The sequence below is a fragment of the Apodemus sylvaticus genome, chromosome 10 (assembly GCF_947179515.1).
Source record: "Apodemus sylvaticus chromosome 10, mApoSyl1.1, whole genome shotgun sequence".
In the NCBI taxonomy this organism is placed as follows: Eukaryota; Metazoa; Chordata; class Mammalia; order Rodentia; family Muridae; genus Apodemus; species Apodemus sylvaticus.
In genome coordinates, this window is record NC_067481.1 from 70,755,107 (window position 1) to 70,775,459 (window position 20,353).

Sequence of the window (20,353 nt, forward strand, 5' to 3'; positions counted from 1 at the left end):
ACCTTAGAAAAGGTGCCAACCAGGATGAGACAACACTGGTTATCAGCACTGTTGTTCAAGTATGACTAGTAGGGTCCCCACCCTTGCATTAAGATATGAAAAATAGGGCTGGAGAGATGGCTCAGCAGTTAAGAGCACTAACTGCTCTTCCAGAGGTCCTGAGTTCAATTCCCAGCAAATACATGGTGGCTCACAACCATCTGTAATGGGATCTGATGCCCTTTTCTGGTGTGTTTGAAAACAGCTATAGTATACTCACATACATAAAAAATAAAAATAAATCTTAAAAAAGATATGAAAAATAAATATAGAATATTAAAAGCAAATTTTTCTTTTAGATTACTGGCCATGACCCCTGTTGGGGGGGGGGTGGAGTGGTCCTTTCACAGGGGTCACATAGCAGATCTCCTGTATATCAGATATTTACATTACGATTCATAACATTTGCAAAATTACAGTTATAAAGTAGCAACAAAAATAATTTTATGGTTGAGGCCACCACAACATGAGGAACTGTGTTAAAGGGTCACAGCATTCGGAAGCGTGAAACCACTGTTTTAGATAAACTGAAAGGAATTACTGCATCTTTTATGTGAAACCAGTTAATCTCACAACCACCTTATAAAATAAATATTAGTGTTAAACCTAACTCTCAGATGAGAAAAAGGACTAATAAAGATGGTTGAAAAATAGGAGAAATAATTTTTTAAAAGTTTGAATGCTTGGCTAGGAAATGGCAAAGCCAGATTTCAACTTTGGTGGGTGTCCGACTTTGGTTTATGGTGGTCAGCATGGTATCGCTTTGCCCCCTGGCAGTGGGAGACTACACAGGAATTCCAAATATAAAATCAACAAACCAAACATTGGAGTCTTCTCATATACAAGGATGGATTCCCTTCTGAGCATCCTAAATCCTGACTCTATCAAAACCAAGATCTGCATAGGATTCCTCACAAAGCTGGACAGGCTAACTGTGAAATTCATATTAAAGAATCCCTCATTTGGGGGGATGAAGGTAGAAGATTCAGCCTATATTATATCAAAATATGAAGGACTCCTAATGCCATGGTACTGATGCGATGTACACACATGAGCCCACAGGTCAGAATGAGAATCCAAAAGAACCATGTATTATCAAGTCATGGCTGCAGGTCAGGTAGGAATGAGGACTTCAAAGCTATTTCATTCACTATTCATTAGAAGAGCATCAGGCTTACCTCTAACGCAGTTAATAATTAGGAGCACAATGATATCATGTACTTCTTATGCGACAAGAATGAGGATGCAAGTAGGCATAGCACCTCATTGCCATTCTTCCTCTCTCATAAGAGCACTCCAGCTTTGGTGATTTGGGCAGCTTATGTAGAATGATTTATCTATCAGAAAAGTCCCAGATTCCAGCCGGGCGGTGGTGGCGCACGCCTATAATCCCAGCACTCTGGGGAGCAGAGGCAGGTGGATTTCTGAGTTCGAGGCCAGCCTGGTCTACAGAGTGAGTTCCAGGACAGCCAGGACTATACAGAGAAACCCTGTCTTGAAAAAAGCAAATCCACAAAAAACAAACAAACAAAAAAAAAACAAAAAACAAAAACAAAAACAAAAACCCAGAAAAGTCCCAGATTCCAATACTTGTTGCCTTCTACAGCCTAGATCACGTGAACAGGAGAAATAGTGTTCTGCTCTTGACAAAGCCACACCACATAGGGCCAATGGGAATTCTAGGACTTGAAAATGTCTGTTGCCAGTTGAGATGTTAGCTTTAACAGTCAATGTGACACATCCTAGAATTAACTCAGAAGAGAGTCTCGAAGGACTGTGTACTTGGTTGGCCTGTGGGCATATCTGGGAGAAACAATACTGATTATGTTAATCGTTATGGGATGACCCAGCCCACTGTGGGTGCCACCATTCCCAAGGCTGAGGTTCGTGAACTGCGTTAAGAGTGAAAAACTGGAGCTGAGCACAGACAGGTAAGTGAGCATGCATTGTGCACTCATCTCTCTGCTCTGACTATGGATAGCTGATGACTTCTCTCAGGCTCTTGCTGTTGTGATGTCCCTGGAGTGACAGACTCTTAACTAGAATTGTAAGCTGAATAAACCCTTTCTCTCCTTAAGTTACTTTTATCAGGGTATTTTATCATAGCGACAGAAATGAAAGTAGAACAGTGAGAATATCAGCCTTTTATTCCAGTTGTGTGTGACTCTTGGGGAGTCTTCAGTTCGTACTCACTCTCCTTCAGTAAGCAGGCCTATTTAGTCTACTAAATAGAGTCTAGACTAAATAGAGTCTACTGTAGGAACATTTCATATCATTGTGAAATAGATGAAACTTTCAATAAATGATAACAAGACAGTTGTTCAGTAAATTGCTTACGGATACTTTGATCTTTAAATAATAGAAAAATTCAACTCAAATTGACTTAAGATATATGGGAAATGCTATCATCTTATATAAAGAACAATGTCCAAAACAAGTTTGGTGTCAGAACAAAGCTGACTACGGAGTAGCCAGTGGGTGGAGATAGAAATGGGGGTCCTCTGTTGAATCAAAGGCAAAAAGCAACAAGGGCCATGGGGGGGCAGTGCCCGACATGTAGACTGAGATGGAAGTATCTCCCATCTGAGTGGCACTCCACTCCTAAAGCATTTTGTTCAAGCATTAAGACTGCCCCTCACTGTCTTTGGGCAGTGGCTAGGAACAGAAGGTTAGGGTAACACGGGGGACAGAGAAAAGGCATGAACAGGAGTTGATACAGAACAGGAAATAGAAAGAGCCAGAGCTCTGTGTCTGTTCACATGCACAGGGACAGCTAAGGACGGAATCATCCCTTCCCCTTTCTCTAAGGAGGAGCAAAATGTCTTCTACCCACAGATGTACTACTAGCCCTAATTCCCTTCAGTTAACCAAGAGAGAGAGGAAAGAGCATGCCCATCTGCCAGGGCCAAAAAGAAAGTCATTCTTTCCATGGAGAGATGCCAGAGGTACTCAAGGAAGAGGGTGAGTCCTTCTAGACCATGGTCCAAAGGCCTGGGGAAGATGGCTAGAGAAGCGGCAGCCTTACCTGCAGGAAATGGAATGCTGGGGGTGGTGTGGTTCAGAAAAATACCCTTTGGTTTTTATTGATCCACTTCTAAGTTTACCAAGAAAGTTCAGGCCAGAGCAGCACCCTCATCTCTCTCCACCCACTCTGCAGTGACTTCAGAGGGGACTTGTGGGGACTGAAGTGCTCCATCCCAGGAAGGGGAGAAGAGGAGGAAATCTCCCTTGAGGTTAAGGTGTGAGATGTGCGCCACGGAAGACCTTTTCGGTGCTGAGACTTCCTGTGTCCACCTCCAGAGCCTCTCAGAGACCAGAAGAAGGTAATGAGTTCACTAGACTCTTCACAGGAAGGCAAGCTTTCGACATCATTTTCCAGCCAAGTGGCCTGCCATCAACAGGGTAGGCATGCAAATGGATTCACTATTTAATTTATTTATGCCAGAGCACAGAACTCACTTTGAAAGGGAGAGTGGCCAGGGATAGGGACAATGATACAGCTCACTAAACACTCCCTTCCTACTCCTAGCCCCACCCACCCCTACCCCACCCCTAGTTCCACCCCAAGCTCCTACACCCATCCCAGCCATACCCCACCCCACCAGTAGTCTCATCTTAGGGACCTCCATTCAGGCAAAACCAATGTTGATGGTTTTGAGGAGGAAAAGTTTCAATACAGACCAAAATGAAGCAAAATTGAGATTTTATTAGGAGGCATTTTTGATGCAGAGGTTACCGAAGAGGTGATTGGGGAAGGAATGAACTTTTACCCAAGTAGAGGTGTGAGTTTATCCAGGGAGTCACACCACAGTGGGGACTGGGTAGCTCTCACCTCTCATCTCAAAAGGGTAGTAAGAAACAGGACTGTGAAAAACAGACCTCAGGATGTCGGCGCTAGGTAGAGTACCACAGAAGTACTTTGGCGTCACAGGTATTCTTGCTCAAGTGATGATTAAGGCAAAGCCTAAGCATGCCATGACAGGGCACACACAGAGGATTCTGGGTGAACCCTGTGATTTCATTCCAGTCAGTGACAAGGCCTACTGTGTGCAGTGTCCTCTGTGGATTCTGGGTGAACCCTGTGTTTCATTCCAGTCAGTGACAAGGCCTACTGTGTGCAGTGTCCTCTGTGGATTCTGGGTGAACCCTGTGTTTCATTCCAGTCAGTGACAAGGCCTACTGTGTGCAGTGTCCTCCATGGATTTTGGGTGAAATCTGTGTTTTCATTCCAGTCAATGAGAAGTCCCAATGTGTGCACTGTGTCCTCACAAGAGCTTTTTCCAGGACACAGCTCACAATGTTGTTAGGAAGGCGGCCTTGACTGTTTAATCATTGAGCCCTGTAGCAAAGTGGTTCTTCTGACAATGTGGAAAGTCTTACCTGTGATTCTCAACCTGTAGGTCTTGACCCCTTTGGGGGGCTGCCTATCAGATACCCTATATATCAGATATTTACATTACAATTCATACCAGTAGCAAATTACAGTCATGAAGTAGCAATAAAACAATTTTATAGTTGGGAGGGTCACCACATCGGGAGGAACTGTATTAAAGGGTCGCAGCATTAGGAAGATTGAGAACCACTGTCTTAGATGCTAAGTGAGACTACATCTCCTCTTCTTACCCCTAAAGGCATGAAGTGATACCACTCTCATATCTGTTTCTCAAGGACAATCTCCACAAGACGCATGTTAGGAATTTTCCCTCAGAAATCCCCCTTGGTCCCTACTTCATACAGAATACTAGCTTAGACTAGAGTCGCTAGGAGCAAATGACCTCATTCCTGCTTTGAGGCAGGGAATAAATCAAAAGCCACTCTAGGGAATACCCCAGGAGGCTGACCCAGATGGAGGAAGGAGAAAATAAATAGGGAAGAGGTAGACAAAGCTAAGGAAAGTCAACAGGATACATCTCATCATCTCATTCCACTGGAAGTGTGTCAACATGGCTTCCTGGAGCAGCTCTAACCACTGATCACCCAGATCAAACGCCTCCAACACTTTCCTGCATTCCTGCAGCCATGGTAAAGGTGCAAATCCTAGGTGTGGCAACCGAGTCCAGGCTCGCTGGGCCCCATCTTAGCCTCTCTGAACCCTTCATGCCCTCACCATCCATCAGCCAGTTCCTTTCATCCCTGTCACATACATGAGGCTGAGCAGGAACCTGATGCTGGAGTTTTTCAGTGGAGCCTGGGCCCTGGTGTCCCTTACAAGCCAGGCTCAGCTACACACTCTCGGTTTGCTCATTAAAAGAATCAAGCAATATTGAAAAGGCAAAGACAGGAATGAATGTATTCGGAGCAGCTGTGCTGTGAGGATGACATAAGGGAGGGACACAGCAACACACATCCCATCCCGAGCCCTACACGGGGTTTATGTTTAAATAGAGAACAAGAGGCAAGTATGACTAAGATCAGAGTATGGTCCTGCCCACCACCGAGCCACCATTTTTCTTGGCTCCAGTCGATGCTGCAAAGCAGTCTGACAAACCAGAGCCACATAAGTGACAAGTGACTTCCTCCTCGGCATGTGTCATGCTTTGTATATGCTCGGCACAGGGAATGGCACTATTAGAAGGTGTGGTCCTGTTGGAGTAGGTGTAGTTACTGTGGTTGTGGGCTATAAGACCCTCACCCTCACTGCCTGGAAGTCAATATTCTGCTAGCAGCCTTCAGATGAAGATGTAGAACTCTCAGCTCCTGACCATGCCTGCCTGGATATTGACGAATTCTTGGCTTGATGATAATGGACTGGACCTCTGAACCTGTAAGCCGGCTCCAATTAAATGTTGTCCTTATAAGAGTTGCCTTGGTCATGGTGTCTGTTCACAGCAGGAAAACCCTAACTAAGATAGCATGGCTAGGGCTAGAGAGATGGCTCAGTGGTTAAGAGCACTGACTCCTCTTCTGAAGGTTCTGAGTTCAAATCCTAGCAACCATATGGTGGCTCACAACCATCTGTAATGGGATCTGATGCCCTCTTCTGGTGTGTCTGAAGACAGCTACAGTGTACTCACATAAATAAATCTTTTTTTAAAAAATACAGTGTACTTATATAAATAAATCTTTAAAAAATAAATCTTACTTACATAAATAAATCTTTAAAATAAAGACAGCTTGGCCTCAGGCTTCATCTTTACCCTCCCCAAGCGCGACACTCCTGGGAACTTTTTGATTCTTTGGGACAGTTTTGGTACTCTGATAGCACAGGTGTCTCTCTTCAAGCCAGGATGGCCACGCCTCTATACCGCCTGTCTGTTTCTGCCTCACTTCCCTGACCTTAGTGGCATCCTTTCTTTTCCCTGTTCCTTCGGCCCCTTGAATACTGACTGCCCTGAAGCCTTCCTGAGCCCCAGTCCAGAGAATTCCCTCTCTTCTTTCATGACGTTGACAATTTTCTTTTTTGAGAAATGTCTTCTTTGCTGCTTATTGCTCCATTGGATGGCTATATCCTACTAGATACAGCTTTGTACAGAAATGATGTTTTTGGTTTTGGTTTGGTTTTTTTTTTTTTTTTTATTTCTCTCTACTGTGCTTTGCTTCATTTCATCAAATCAGAGAATCAGCCTGGAGCCTCTCGCAAGTGTTCCCATCAGAGTTCGTGGGGCTAAAAGATTACTGTTCCAGCTTCAGACATAGCTAGATTGGTCTCCAATTCACCTGATCGTCTGTACTGGGGAATAACCCTTTGCTGGAAGGGACTGTGGTGATTTGAATAGGCTTGGTCCCCAAAGACTCATGTATTTGGATGTTTGGTCCACAGGGAGTGGCACTATTAGGAGGTGTGGCCTTGTTGGAGTTGGTGAGTCACTATGGGGCTGTGCTTTGAGGTTATTCGCGAGCTGAAGCCACACCCAGTGCAGAAGATAGTTTCCTCATGGCTCCCTTTAGATCCAGATGTAGAATTCTCTGCCCCTCCTGCCATGATGCTAATAGACTAAATCTCTGAAACTGTAAGCCAGCCCGAATTAAATGTTTTCCTTTATAGGAGTTGCTATGGTCAGGGTTTCTCTTCACAGCAAAGAAACCCTAAGACAGGAACTATGCCTGTATTATACCCGGTCCAACCCCACTCTGTTCCAAAATCAATCTTATCTAACTCAGAAGCATATGTGCATTCAGGAACAGAATTAATCTGTGACAAAACCTAAACAAGAACTGGTCATGCTTGGGCCTCTCTCTGCAGTGAAAAACCAACCAACCAAAAATTGTACTATTCAAAAGGAGGGGGAAAGTGTTTTTTGATGTGTTTCAGAGGGCTAGAACAACATAACCAAAGGGGAAATACAAAGAAAATGGCTTAATTGTAAAAGTACAATTTTAAAATCCTAACAGAAACAACAAATGTGATACCATATAATACAGGAAGCAAAACAAACAAATTAATGAGAAAAACTTGAGAGTAAGTGAGAAAAACATGAGAGTAATTTTCCAACTAATTGAAGGAAAATCATAAAAACAAGAAATGAAGTGCTGGAAGAAGTTAGACAAGTAAGGTGTGTGAGACAGGTGTGCTGGGAAGAGGGCTTTCTGCGTGGGCATGAGGACCTGTGTCTGGGTCCCCAGTACTCACACTGCTGAGCACACTGTGGACCTGTAATCCCCGGCTGGGAAGATAGAGGCAGAAGGATTCTTGGGGCTCACTGGACAGTTCATCTTGCCAATTTGGTGATCCCCAGGTTCAGTGAGAGAAATTGTCTCAAAAAAAAAAAAATAATGTGGGTGGTGTGGGTAGGTAGAAGACACCCAAAAGCTCTCTGGCAGGCAGGCAGGCAGGCAGGTAGGCAGGCAGGCAGGCAGGCAGGCAGGTAGGCAGGCAGGCAGACAGGCAGGCAGGCAGGTAGGCAGGCAGGCAGGCAGGCAGGCAGGCAGGTAGGCAGGCAGGCAGGCAGGCAGGCAGGCAGGCAGGCAGGCAGGCAGGTAGGCAGGCAGGCAGGCAGGTAGGCAGGCAGGCAGGCAGGCAGGCAGGTAGGCAGGCAGGCAGGTAGGCAGGCAGGCAGGTAGGCAGGCAGGCAGGCAGGCAGGTAGGCAGGTAGGCAGGCAGGTAGGCAGGCAGGCAGGTAGGCAGGCAGGCAGGCAAGCAGGTAGGCAGGTAGGTAGGCAGGCAGGCAGGCAGGCAGGCAGGCACCACTGCAATGACCAAACTGTGTGGTGGGGAGATGAGAAAGAGAAGTACATTGGTTTGTGCACTGTGAAGGAGGAGGTAAAAACAGCTGTGAGTAGCCTGTGCTGCCTCCTGAGGCCACAGTGATGTCTGGACCCATGCTGCTGCGGAGGTCCACTGGGGCTATGGCCCTGCCATAGCAGAGGTCTGTGTTGATATCTGTGGTCCACGTTGCCACCAGAGGCCATGCCATGCTACCACCAAAGTCTGCGGTCTGGGCTGCTGCCTAGAGCCATGTGGGTGGCTGAGCCTAGCTGACCCGATCCCACCCCTCTCCAGCCACAGCACGCGTGAAAGCTGGCCCTGCCTCGCTGAGGCTGCAGCACTTGAGGGAGAGAGAGGGAGTAGGGGGTGGGCTAACTGCCTCAGGCTAGAGAGCTGACCCTGATGACAGGGTGTGGAAGAGCTGGCTGGCTAACCAACTCAGTTGCCAATCAGGCCCAGATCCAGGGTTTTGTGTTGGCCCACCCCAACATTTATGCCATCTATGATCTGCTGGAGCACATGAAGGGTCAACTCCAAAACTCCAAACTGTAGGATCTCCATGACATAGGAGAACGACAGGAATATCTAAGAGGAGTCCTGTTTAGGATTTGGTATTGATGGTGTAGCAGAAGCCAACACCAGATCAATGGCTCATTTAAACAAACATTTGCAAGTAAAGCTGTTTGGGCAAAAGGGTGAACCATGGGATACACTGAGAAAATAATAATTAATAATAATAATAATAATAAACAATAATGATGATGGTGATGATGATGATGATGTGGAAAGCAATTGAGAAAGACACCCAATGTCTGCCTCTAGCTTCCACATTCACACACAGTTTAAGCAAATACCACACACACACACACACACACACACACACACACATGCAAACAATACCTGAGATATAAAGAGATATAAAGAACCTACAGATGTTAGGATATAGCTGTGAAGAGAGCAGCAGAAGCCCAGAGTACGTGAATGTATGCTGTGTGAATGTATGTTGTGTAAATGTATGCTGTTGACACAGGCTTGGCCACCAAGTGCCACAGACCCTTGGAGAAATGCCAAGGCCTCCCCCACAACCGGGGATCAAGCCTCAAGGAAAACTGAAAAGCCTTCCTCCGGTCCATGTGTGGATGTTGATAGTGTGTGCTGAAAATGACCATCACATCTCTGCCCCCGCAAGTTTATAGCCTGAAGACAGCTCCCTAGAGAGACTGCTCATAAATATTAGCTAAACCCATCTCCTTGACCCAGCTGCATACCGTAAACCCCGCCTCCTTGTTTATCTGTATATACGCCTGTAAACCCGCTTCCTTGTTCAGCTATAAACAATAATCCCACGTTCCTGTCCAACTCTATACAATAAACACACTAAGCTTCCTGGGGTTTACAGTTTTTCCATCCAGGAACCCAGTCCTCCTGTGTGTCCTTTCTGTGTGTCCATCTGTTTGTCTGTTCTTCATTTGCTCACTGCCATTGGTCAGGTCAAGTCCCTAGAGCCATTCAAGGACATGACATAACTGCCAACTCACACGAGGTATTCACGCTCACTAAGTAAACAAATAACATGATCAAGAGTCTCTCAGATGTGCATAACCACTTGTAAGGGTTAGTTTTAACTGTCAACTTGACATAATCTAGAATCATCTAGAAAAGGAGTCTCAATGAGGAATTATTTAGATTAGGTTGGCCTATGGGCAAGTCTGTGGAAGACTGCCCAGAATACAGTTATCAAGGCAGGAAGGCCCAGCCCACTGTGGGCAGCACCATTCCCCAAGCAGAGGGTCCTGGATTGTGTAAAATTGGAGAGGTAGGCTGAGCACTGGAACACTCGCTCTAGTTCATCGTGTTTGGCTCTTGACTGTGGATGTGATGTGCTCCAGCCCCTGCTGCCTTGAGTCCTGACCCCCTCTTATCCCCCATTGTGATGGACTGTAACCTGGAACTGTTGTTAGCCAAACACTCCCTTACTCCATTAAATTGTTTTTGTTGTCGTATTTTATCACAACAAGAGATGAAAGTAAGACACATTTCAAAGAGAAAACAGTAACATAACAGAGCAGTTTGCCGCCGATGGTGAGTCAGGGAGGAGTGCTGAGGAGGAAACCAGGGTGCTGAGGGAGGGGGGGAGGAGGCAAAAACTGAGAAATCCTCTAAGGAGAAGGCTAGGTAGTCAGCAGCAAAGAAAAAAAAGTTAAGGAAAAGAAATAAGGTCAGGATGACCACAACAAGGCAAGGGTGTGGGCCAGAGTGAAGTGCAGAATGCCTATCATATTAGCATATGAAAGAAATTAATTTGCATAAAGGAAGACTGGAAACCTCTTAAAGGCCCACAGGTAACAGAAAGGACAAGCATGGGGAAAGCCCACTGTGTACACACAAGCCAGGGCTATGCAAATAACCTAGGAAGGATAAGGCCCCTCCCTCCAGGGCAGAAACTGAAGCAGGGATCACAGAGGAACATTTACTGGCTTGCTCACTCTGGCTTGTTCAACTAGCTTTTTTATAAAGACTATGCCACTTGTCTGCGATGGTACTACCCACAGTGGGCTGGGCCCTTCCAAACCAATTAGCAATCAAGAAAATGTCTCACAGATATACCCACAGGCCAGAGTTATGGAGACAATTCTTCAATGGAGGTTTCCTCTCATCATGTGTGTCAAGGTTTACGTCACGGTGTTGACCGTGGTTAGCCATCCCAACCACAGAACTTCCAGCCTCTCTCCCAGCTCTGCCTCCAGTGTACATTGGAAGTACACTCTTTTTTTTTTTTTAATTTATTGACAAGGGAATTAAAGGAAAATAAAAACACTTTATGATAAAATTGAATGTTTACATGGAAAATATTTCAGATAAACACGTTAAAATTGACAATTTTCATGGAAAATTAAAGAGTAAAATGGTAGACATGTAAAACATTGCTAAATTAATTGAAATATGGGATAGAAACATTTTATGATAAAACTGAAGATTTACGTGGAAAATATTTCTGATAAAATTGTAGAAAATGTAGAAAAACATGTTAGAATTGAAGATTATATATATTAAATCTATAATAACAATAGGTATAAAAGTATTCCTAAGTTGATTGAAAGTGGAATTATAAACATTTTCTGATAAACTTGAAGATTTACATAGAAAATATTTCTGACAAAATTGAAGAAATATATAGAAAAACATGTTAAAATTAAAGATTATCATGGAAATTATATAGATAAAATGAGAGGCATAAAGATAATTCTAAGTTGATTGAAGGTGGAATTATAAACATTTTCAGATAACATTGAAGATTTACATGGAAAATATTTCTGGTAAAATTCAAGAAATAAATAGACAAACACATTAAAATTGACTATTTCATGGAAAATTTTACATATAAAATGGTAGCAAGAAAGTAATCTTCTTCCAACAAAACCAAAGGAGATACCCACACAAATATAAAAATAACATCAGCCAGGCAGCAGTGGCACATGCCTGTAATCCTAGCACTCTGGGAGGCAGAGGCAGGTGGATTTCTGAGTTCAAGGCCAGCCTGGTCTACAGAGTGAGTTCCAGGACAGCCAGGGTTACACAGAGAAACCCTGTCTTGAAAAAAAACAAAATCCAACCCCCCCCCCCAAAAAAAACAAAAAAAACAAAAAACAAACAAACAAACAAAAAAACCATCAAAAATAACAGGAAGCAACAATCACTATTCCCTAATATCTCTTAACAACAATGGACTCAACTCCCCAATAAAAAGGCATAGACTAATGAAATATTTCTCATGTAAATCTTCAATTTTATCAGAAAATGTTTATAATTCCCCTTTTAATTAATTTAGTAATTTTTTATTTCTAGAACCATTATATCTGCATTATTTTTCATGATAATCTTCAATTTTAATATGTCTTTCCATATACTTCCTCTATTTTATCAGAAATGTTTTCAATGTAAATCTTTGATTTTATCACAAATGTTTCTAATTCTACCTTCAATTAATTTAGAAAGAGTTTTTATATCTACCATTTTATATGTAAAATTTTCCAGGAAGTATGCTCTTGATAGAGATTCTCTGAGACTGCTACTATCCACATCTCTCTGTTCAGTTTTTGTTTGTTTGCTTGTTTGATTGATTCCAGGACACAAGAACCTGAAAACCCCAGCAGGTGCTGACCAGACTCTGGTATCTACTGCTAACAACACCCTGAGCAGTGGGGAGAGTGGAAGGCAGAAAGAATGGGGAAGCAGGCTGGGGACAGAAGATCCTCAAGCACAGCCATGACTGTGGGAGAACTTCAGTCTAGACAAAGCTTGCTTTGGTCAAATGGAGAGCAGCCCTGTCATAAATAGAGATATTTACATTATGATTCATAACAGTAGCAAAATTATAGTAATGAAGTAGCAATGAAAATACTGTTGTGGTTGGGGATCACCACATGAGGAACTATATTAAAGGCTCACAGCATTAGGAAGGTGAGGAACCACTGATCTAGACAAAAGATGGCAGTAAACTTGGACCGGAGTCTTATTTTAAAACTGTTGCATATATTTTGACTTATTAGCATATATCAACTATAATGTACTTGGGTGATAATCACTGTCCCACCACTCTTTCCCCTCAACTCTTGCTGGTCCCTTCTTCTTTCAAAGAGTCTCCTCTGTTTCATGTCTTTAAAAATTACTTGTCACCAGGCAGTGGTGGCACACCTTTAGTCCCAGCACTTGGGAGGTAGAGGCAGGCGGATTTCTGAGTTCCAGGCCAGCCTGATCTACAGAGTGAGTTCCAGGACAACCAGGGCTATACAGAGAAACTCTGTCTGGAAAAACCAAAAAATAATAATAAAACTAAAATACTTGTCTAGATTCTGCTTATAAGAAAAATCATGTCCTATTTGTTGTGCAGAACCTGGCTTATTTTGCTTAACACAATCTTCACCTCCATCCATATTTTTTGCAAATGACATATTTCATTTTCCTTTATGGCTGAACTATATAGCTGACTGTATGTATATGCCATGTCTTTTTTTATACATTCTTCTATTGCTGGGCATCTATGCTGGTTCCACAGGATCACCATAAACAGAGGTGCACAGAGATGTCTGGTGCCACTTGACTTGGATTTCATTGGGTATGTAACAAGGAATGGTATGACTGAATCACATGATGTTTCTACTTTTAGTTTTTTGAGGAGACTCTATATGGATTTCCAGGGTAGCCACATTAATTTACATTTCCCCCCAGCAGTGTGAGAGTGCTCCCCTTTTGTACATACTCAATGCCATTTATTGTTTTCTTCGTGCTAGCCATTCACACTGGTTGAAAGGAAACTCTACATTAACTTTCATTCCCCTGATGGCTAAGGATACCTAACACCTCTTTCTGTGTTATCTGCCATTCATGCTTCTTTTGAAAACTGTCCAATTAGTTCATTTTCCTCTTTGTCCTTTGGATGTTTTTTTCCCTTGAAATTTTTATGTATTTTGATTATTAATCTCCTACTGGATAAGTATCTGGCAACAATTTTCTCCCATTCTCAAGACCAGTGGTTCTCAACCTTTCTAACACAGTGAGACTTTAACACAGTTCTTCATGTCGTGGTGACATCCCACCACCACCACTACCACAATAAAATTATTTTTTGTTGTTACTTCATATCTGTAAATTTGCTACCATTATGAACTGTAAATACTTTTGGAGACAGAGGTTTGCCAAAGGGGTCACAACCCTCAGGTTGAGAATGACTGCTCCAAACTGTTTCTTCACTCTGTGGATTGTTTGCCTTGCGATGTGGAAGATTTTTAATTTGATGCCATCCCATTTTTCAATTCTTGCTTTTATTCTCTAAAATAATTGCTTCTGCCTATGTCTTGAAACTCTATTCTATCTCCATGTCTTTGTTTCTTACATTTGTAATCAAAGGCCTGGATTTCTTTATTCCATGTATACTTAAAAACACTTAAACAATTACTATTATACTACCTTCTATCCTTAAAAACAATTAAATCAAGTTTCATTCGTCTCTATCCTTTGATTAACCGCTTGTTGAAGGCCAGTAGCCTCTAGTTTCTGCCTATGCCTTCCTAGCAGCTAGTCTCTTTGCACAGCAGGGGCTCCCAGCACCTCAGAGTTCAAACTCTCAGAGGCAGCTAGAAGCCTTTGAGAAGGTCCCTGGGGTAAAGCCCCGCCACTCAGCTTTGTCCAGATCAGCTCAGAGGACTTTGCTATGTCCTAGTTCATGCCATGACACCCAAGAATTATGTGCACCAATTTAGCAAGCCTTCGTTCTAGTTCCAAACCTGTGTGGCTTGGGGAGGAACCATGTGGCTCAGGCAAAACTCGCTGGTCTGCTAAGAAACCAATTCTCCCCACCTCCTAATCTTACAGGGAAGGCATGCATATTCCATTCGGGGAATCTCCAACTCATTTTTAAGAGTGAGTACAAGTCCCATGTTGGGTGCCATCTGTTGCAGTAGTTGTTAATCCACTCTATACTTCCTGGCTGGAGCAACCTGCCTCCTTTACACCCACCCAAATGTTTTGAATTCTGGAAAGTAAGACACACACAAGCAGCCTTATTTTTAATATGCTTTAAACAGCTCAAATATACTTTAACAGCTCCCTAACTCCATGTAGTTAACACACACAACCTCCTGATGTATCTGAGTTAATACTTACTAAATCTATATTTCATCTTTGCTGCCCTGGACCCTGCTGGGCAGCCCTCATGGGGTTTCTTTCCCCCTGCACCTACACATCAGCTATCTCACCCTCTTTCGCCTACCCTGCATGATCCATCTTCTACGCCTTCATCATGGCCGAATGCCCTCTTCCTCCTTCCTCAGTCCCTTTCTGAGAATCCTGAAAGTCCCACCTCTGTCTCTCTGCCCAGCCATTGGTTGCTAGTCACTGGTAACTTTATTGACCAGCTGGGGACTGGCTTCCTTGGGCTTTGGGGTAACATAATTCGCACGAGAACACAAGCTGATACAGATAAGCAATTGTTAGGTCTCTGAGAGGAGCCTAGTGGAGCTGCCTGTGAGCCAGCAGTATGTGTCTATTCTTTGTACCCACACCACACTGGTTTGTATACATTGGTTTGTGCACCATTGCCTTAGGTATTCAAGGTCTTTGCAGTTTCAAGATCACTAAAAGACTAATTTTGCTATTTCTAGGGAGGGCGTCACTGGCATTTTGATAATGTTGACTATACTGAATCTGTGCGTGGCTTTTGGCAACACGGCCATTTTTACAATACTGATTTTTCTAATCTACAGACGTGGGCAGTTGTTCTGTCTTAGTGTTGAATTTGTAGTTTAAAAGTAGACATGGACACCAGAAGATAGATTAAAATAAAAATGGGTGAAAATGTAAGATGAGGAGAATTTAGAAAGATTAAGAGACAAAAATAGCTAAAGAAAATGAAACTAGTTTGTTTTAATCCAAAATAAAGATAAATATTCATGAGCATTCCCAGGTTGAATCATAGCTTTAAAATAATCAAGGCAGTAATAAAAAGAAGATTGCAAAATTAAGAAATCTGTAATCATAACATGCATTTTAAGCTTAATTCTAACTTTAATACAACAGAGAGCTATCTAGAAATTTGACTATTATAAATATACTGAGCTTAAACTATAATATTGACTATTATAAATATACTATAATAAACTAAGCTTACAAGAAATAGTAAACACTGTATTTTATAAACATTATACATTTTGCTAAAAGACTCATAAGAACAACCTCAATATATTTCCCAAAGCAAAATATTGTTGTCCAGAATTTTTACCATATTATAACAAAAATAAGGAAGAGAAGATTAAAAAAAACTTCCTTAAGTTAAAAAAAAAATCATCATCTAAGGAACTTTGAGCCAAATAAACCCCAAACTGAGTACTGAGGAGACTGCTCGGTTGGTCCAGTGCCTGTCCTGAAAGCATGAGGACCTGAGTTAGGTCTACTAATTACCACGTGAAGCTAGATATAGCCACGCACATCTGTAACCTCTGTGCTGGGGGCTCGTTTGCCAGCGCAGCCGGTGAGCTCCAGGTTTATTGAGAGACCATGTCTCACAAAATAAGATAGAGATCATTGTGGAAGACATGATGTTGAACTTGGGCTTCTTCAAGCATACACATACGTATGCATGTATACCAACCCTACACCTGCCCATATGCACATAAACACATACATATAACATACACATACACACAAACAATATAAAAGTTTCAAATAAATAAAAGCAAACTGTGTTTATGTATTAGAAACATATGGGATGGATTATAGAAAAATATTAATTCTCAGAAAAGTTGCTGGATGTAGAAAGTTATAAAGTATCTCCTACACCTTCAACAATGGCAATAACAATATATGGATATGTTATAAATTCATAACCTTTCCTGAGCCAGTCAGAATACCCAGATCCCTCCATAATCAAAATGGTTAAAAATCTAAGAGATGGCTGGGTGTGGTTGTGTACACCTTTAATCCCAGGACTCAGGAGGCAGAGGCAGGAGGATCTCTGTAAGTTCAAGGTCTTTAGACCTGGTCTTTAGAGCGAGTTCCAGGACAACCAGGGCTACACAGAGAAACCCTGTCTGAAGAAAAAACAAAACAAAACCCTAAAAGACAAAATTACAGTCCCCAGAATGGTAAGACACACAAGCATTGGATCACTCATGACACCCACATGGAAGAAATGTTGGGACCCACAGACACAGGTAAGAAGACTGTACCTAGCCCACCTAAGCCCGTGCCAGAGGCACAGAGGAGCTGGTGTGAGAGCAGGCAGCTCCTTGGTGTCACACAGTGTGGGAAGAGTCTCACATCTCTCATGCTGCTTTAGATGCTCATAAGACAGACTGGCCTGAATCACTGCGGACATCTCAGTGATGCCTTCCCTCCGTGGCAGACTTAAGCTGCCTACAGGTGGGGAAGGTACAGGGAAGGTGATCTCCTCCCAAAGAGATAAAAAAAGCTCCAGGGACTTGGAGCCAGGTGATTTACCGCTCTTCTCATTGTTTGGCACTGTTCCCAATACAGAATTTGGAAAAGGACAGCAGAGCACTCTCACTGGTCCCCACCCCTGGGCAAGCAATGGCAAGTAGGAAACAACAGAAGGTTCCTGGAGAAGGGGGAGGAGGTGTCAGGGAATCAACCTCTGACATTCATTCATGAAGGGTGAAAGCTGTAGAGCAGAGCCTGGAACACACACACAGCAAGTGCTCCCAGACCAGAGCACGAAACACAGCAAGTGCTCCAGGAGGCAGCACCTTCCCTAAACACAGTGCATCAAAGCTGCAGGGCCACAGAAGGCAGCCAGAAAGATAAAAAAAATTCCAATGCCAGCAATAATAATAAAAGAATAAGAGACCATGGGATAGAGAGGGGAGGGGTTTGGGGACAAAGAGGGAGGAGGAAGTAATTTAATTATTTTAACTAAATTTAAAAAACCAATACAACACCAAGGCCATGTATTAACTGTAGTGACCAAACTGCCCACACCAATAACTTAGATGGAGAACTAGACACATTGTCAGAAAACAACAAAGACAGTTACATAATTTTACATATAATGTTGGTGTGTAATCAAAATTAAACAGATATTAATAGAACAATTGATGCAGGAATGACTATGATATTTAAAATATAAACTAGGAATTTACTATGTGATTTATAAGGTTAATTCTTGATTTTTTTTTTAAAGAATGGATGACAGGCATAAACACATGGAGAGTTTGAGGAGAATATCCAACGGAAGTGCAGAAGTGAGAAAATAAAATAGAGAGAACCAGACAGTACGTTTAATGGGCTCACTGCAGACCTGACAGCTGTATGGTCTGAGACCCATCGTGGTGGTGCTGAGGGGTGGTGGGGGCTTTAGGAGCTTAGTCACAGGGCTGGAGACCTTGTGAATGGGCTGAGGGATCTCTGAACAGCTGAGGGACTAGCTAGGCCTTTTGCCCTCTCATTCCTTCTGCATGGGCAGGCAGTACATTCAAGGTATCTGGGAATCGGAGACCAACCCTCGGTGCCTTGATCTGGGCTTCCGGCTGCTAGAACTGTTAAAAAAAATCATTACTGAAAATATTAAAAAGTCAAAACTTGAATTTGCATATGGCCAGCCCTGTGCCGGGTCCATGCAAATGAAGGGGTGTGTGGGCATACCTGCAGCCTCACAGGTCCCCCATCTTGCTTCCAAACTCTGCTCAGCATGTTGGACTCAGGCTCATCCATTTGTGTACTTAGATTTCAACCAGTGACAAAAGTGTCTGTATTGAAGCCCCACAGGCTTTTTTCACTAAGCGACAGAGTGCATCTATTTATACAGCATTTGCATGAAGTCTAGAGATGATTTAAAGCACAAGAGAAAAGCTGGAGAGATGGTTCTGTCATTGAGAGCATTGTTGCTCTTGCAGAGAGGCCAGGTTTGCTTCCCAGAGCTCATATGGTGACCATAATGAATTATAGGGGATCCAACACCGCTCCTGCTCTCTGCAAGCACCAAGCATGCATGTGGTATATACATACATATATGCAGGGAAAACACATGCAATAAAATAAACCGATCTTAAAGTATATGGAAGAATATACACACCCCGTGGCTAATACTGGTTAATACTGACTAATACTGGCTGTCAACCTGACAGATCTAAAATCACCCTGGAAACACATCTTTGGGCACATCTCTGCAGAGCTTTCTACACTAGGCTAAGTCTGGGTGGCAGCATTTCCGAGTGCACAAAATGCAGACAGTGAGCTAGGCACCAGTATTCATCTCTCTGCTTCCTGGCTATAGGCACGGTGTGATTGGCTGCTCCACACTCCTGCCGTCATGCCTTTCCCACCTCAAACGATGAGCCAAAATAAACCTCAACTTTGTCAGGTATCTTCTCCCAGGTAACAAATAAACCACAGAGGTGCTAATCCCCAGGTTTTGAGAAGAAAGGGGCTTGAGTCTCCTCAGATGTTGGGTTCCTGCAATAAATGTTTCAAGACTGCAGAGAGACTTTTAAACAAACAAAAACAATTAATCCAGAATTCCACACCTAGATAAATAATCCTTAAAATTAGTTTAAAATATGCTTGATGATCTAGAGAAATTTGCACAAAAAAAACTAAACAAACAAAAAACAGAGCAGAAGGACAGAGTTCCCATGTCATCCCCACCCCTGCCCGTACACAACCTCCCTGTTAGACTCCTACTAACTATGGTATATGTGTTTTGTCAATGACATGTGGTATACTGACATGTGGTTAACACAGTAACTTCACAGTTCACTTCACACTTCTTGCTTGGCATGGATATTCTGGGGGCATTGACACATTCTCTAGTATCAACAAGAATGTCTCCATTTGTCTAAAACACACCTGTGTGGAGCCCACCAATCTCTAGTCACCATTGACTTCACTGTCACAAGAATCTAACCTTTGCTGAAATGTCTTATGTGAATTAGAGACACTGTGTAGCCTCTCAGTGAGAGCCCTTACTCAACATGCACTTAATCTGCCTCTGTATCATTTTGTGCTTGAAATCTGAACAGTCTCAGTTCAGGATGCTCTACACCCTTGTCTATTCACACACTGAAGGACACCTTGGATGCACACAGAGTTTGGAAACTTTGAAAAAAGCACATAGGATCAGAAGTCAGGAAGATACAACATCTGTCCCAACCCTGGGAGTAACTGGGGCTAGCAGGAACTCTGCTCGTCCAGTGGCACAGGCTCCTTCTGGTCTTGGCTGGTGCTCTGAGCAGACCTTGGGCACAAACTATGCAGTCAGTCCCATATCACCCAGAGAAAGCTCCACTTCCAGGCACTTTAACATGCCCAGAATCATAGGATCACAGATATAGCTTGACTCTGAAGGGTTCTGACACAACCAGGATCAAAGGAAAGACAGGCTCCAGTCAGATATGGTGAGGGCAGGTATCACTAGAGATAACCAGATGGTGGGAGGCAAGCATAAGAACATAAGCAGCAGAAAACAAGGTTACCTGGCATCATCAGAACCCAATTCTCCCACCATAGCAAGTCCTGGATACGCCAGCACACTGGAAAAATAAGATTTGAATCTAAAATCTCTTCTTATGATGATAATAGAGGACCTTAAGAAGGTCATAAATAGCTCCTTTAAAGAAATACAGGAGAATACAGGTAAACATGTAGACGCCCTTAAAA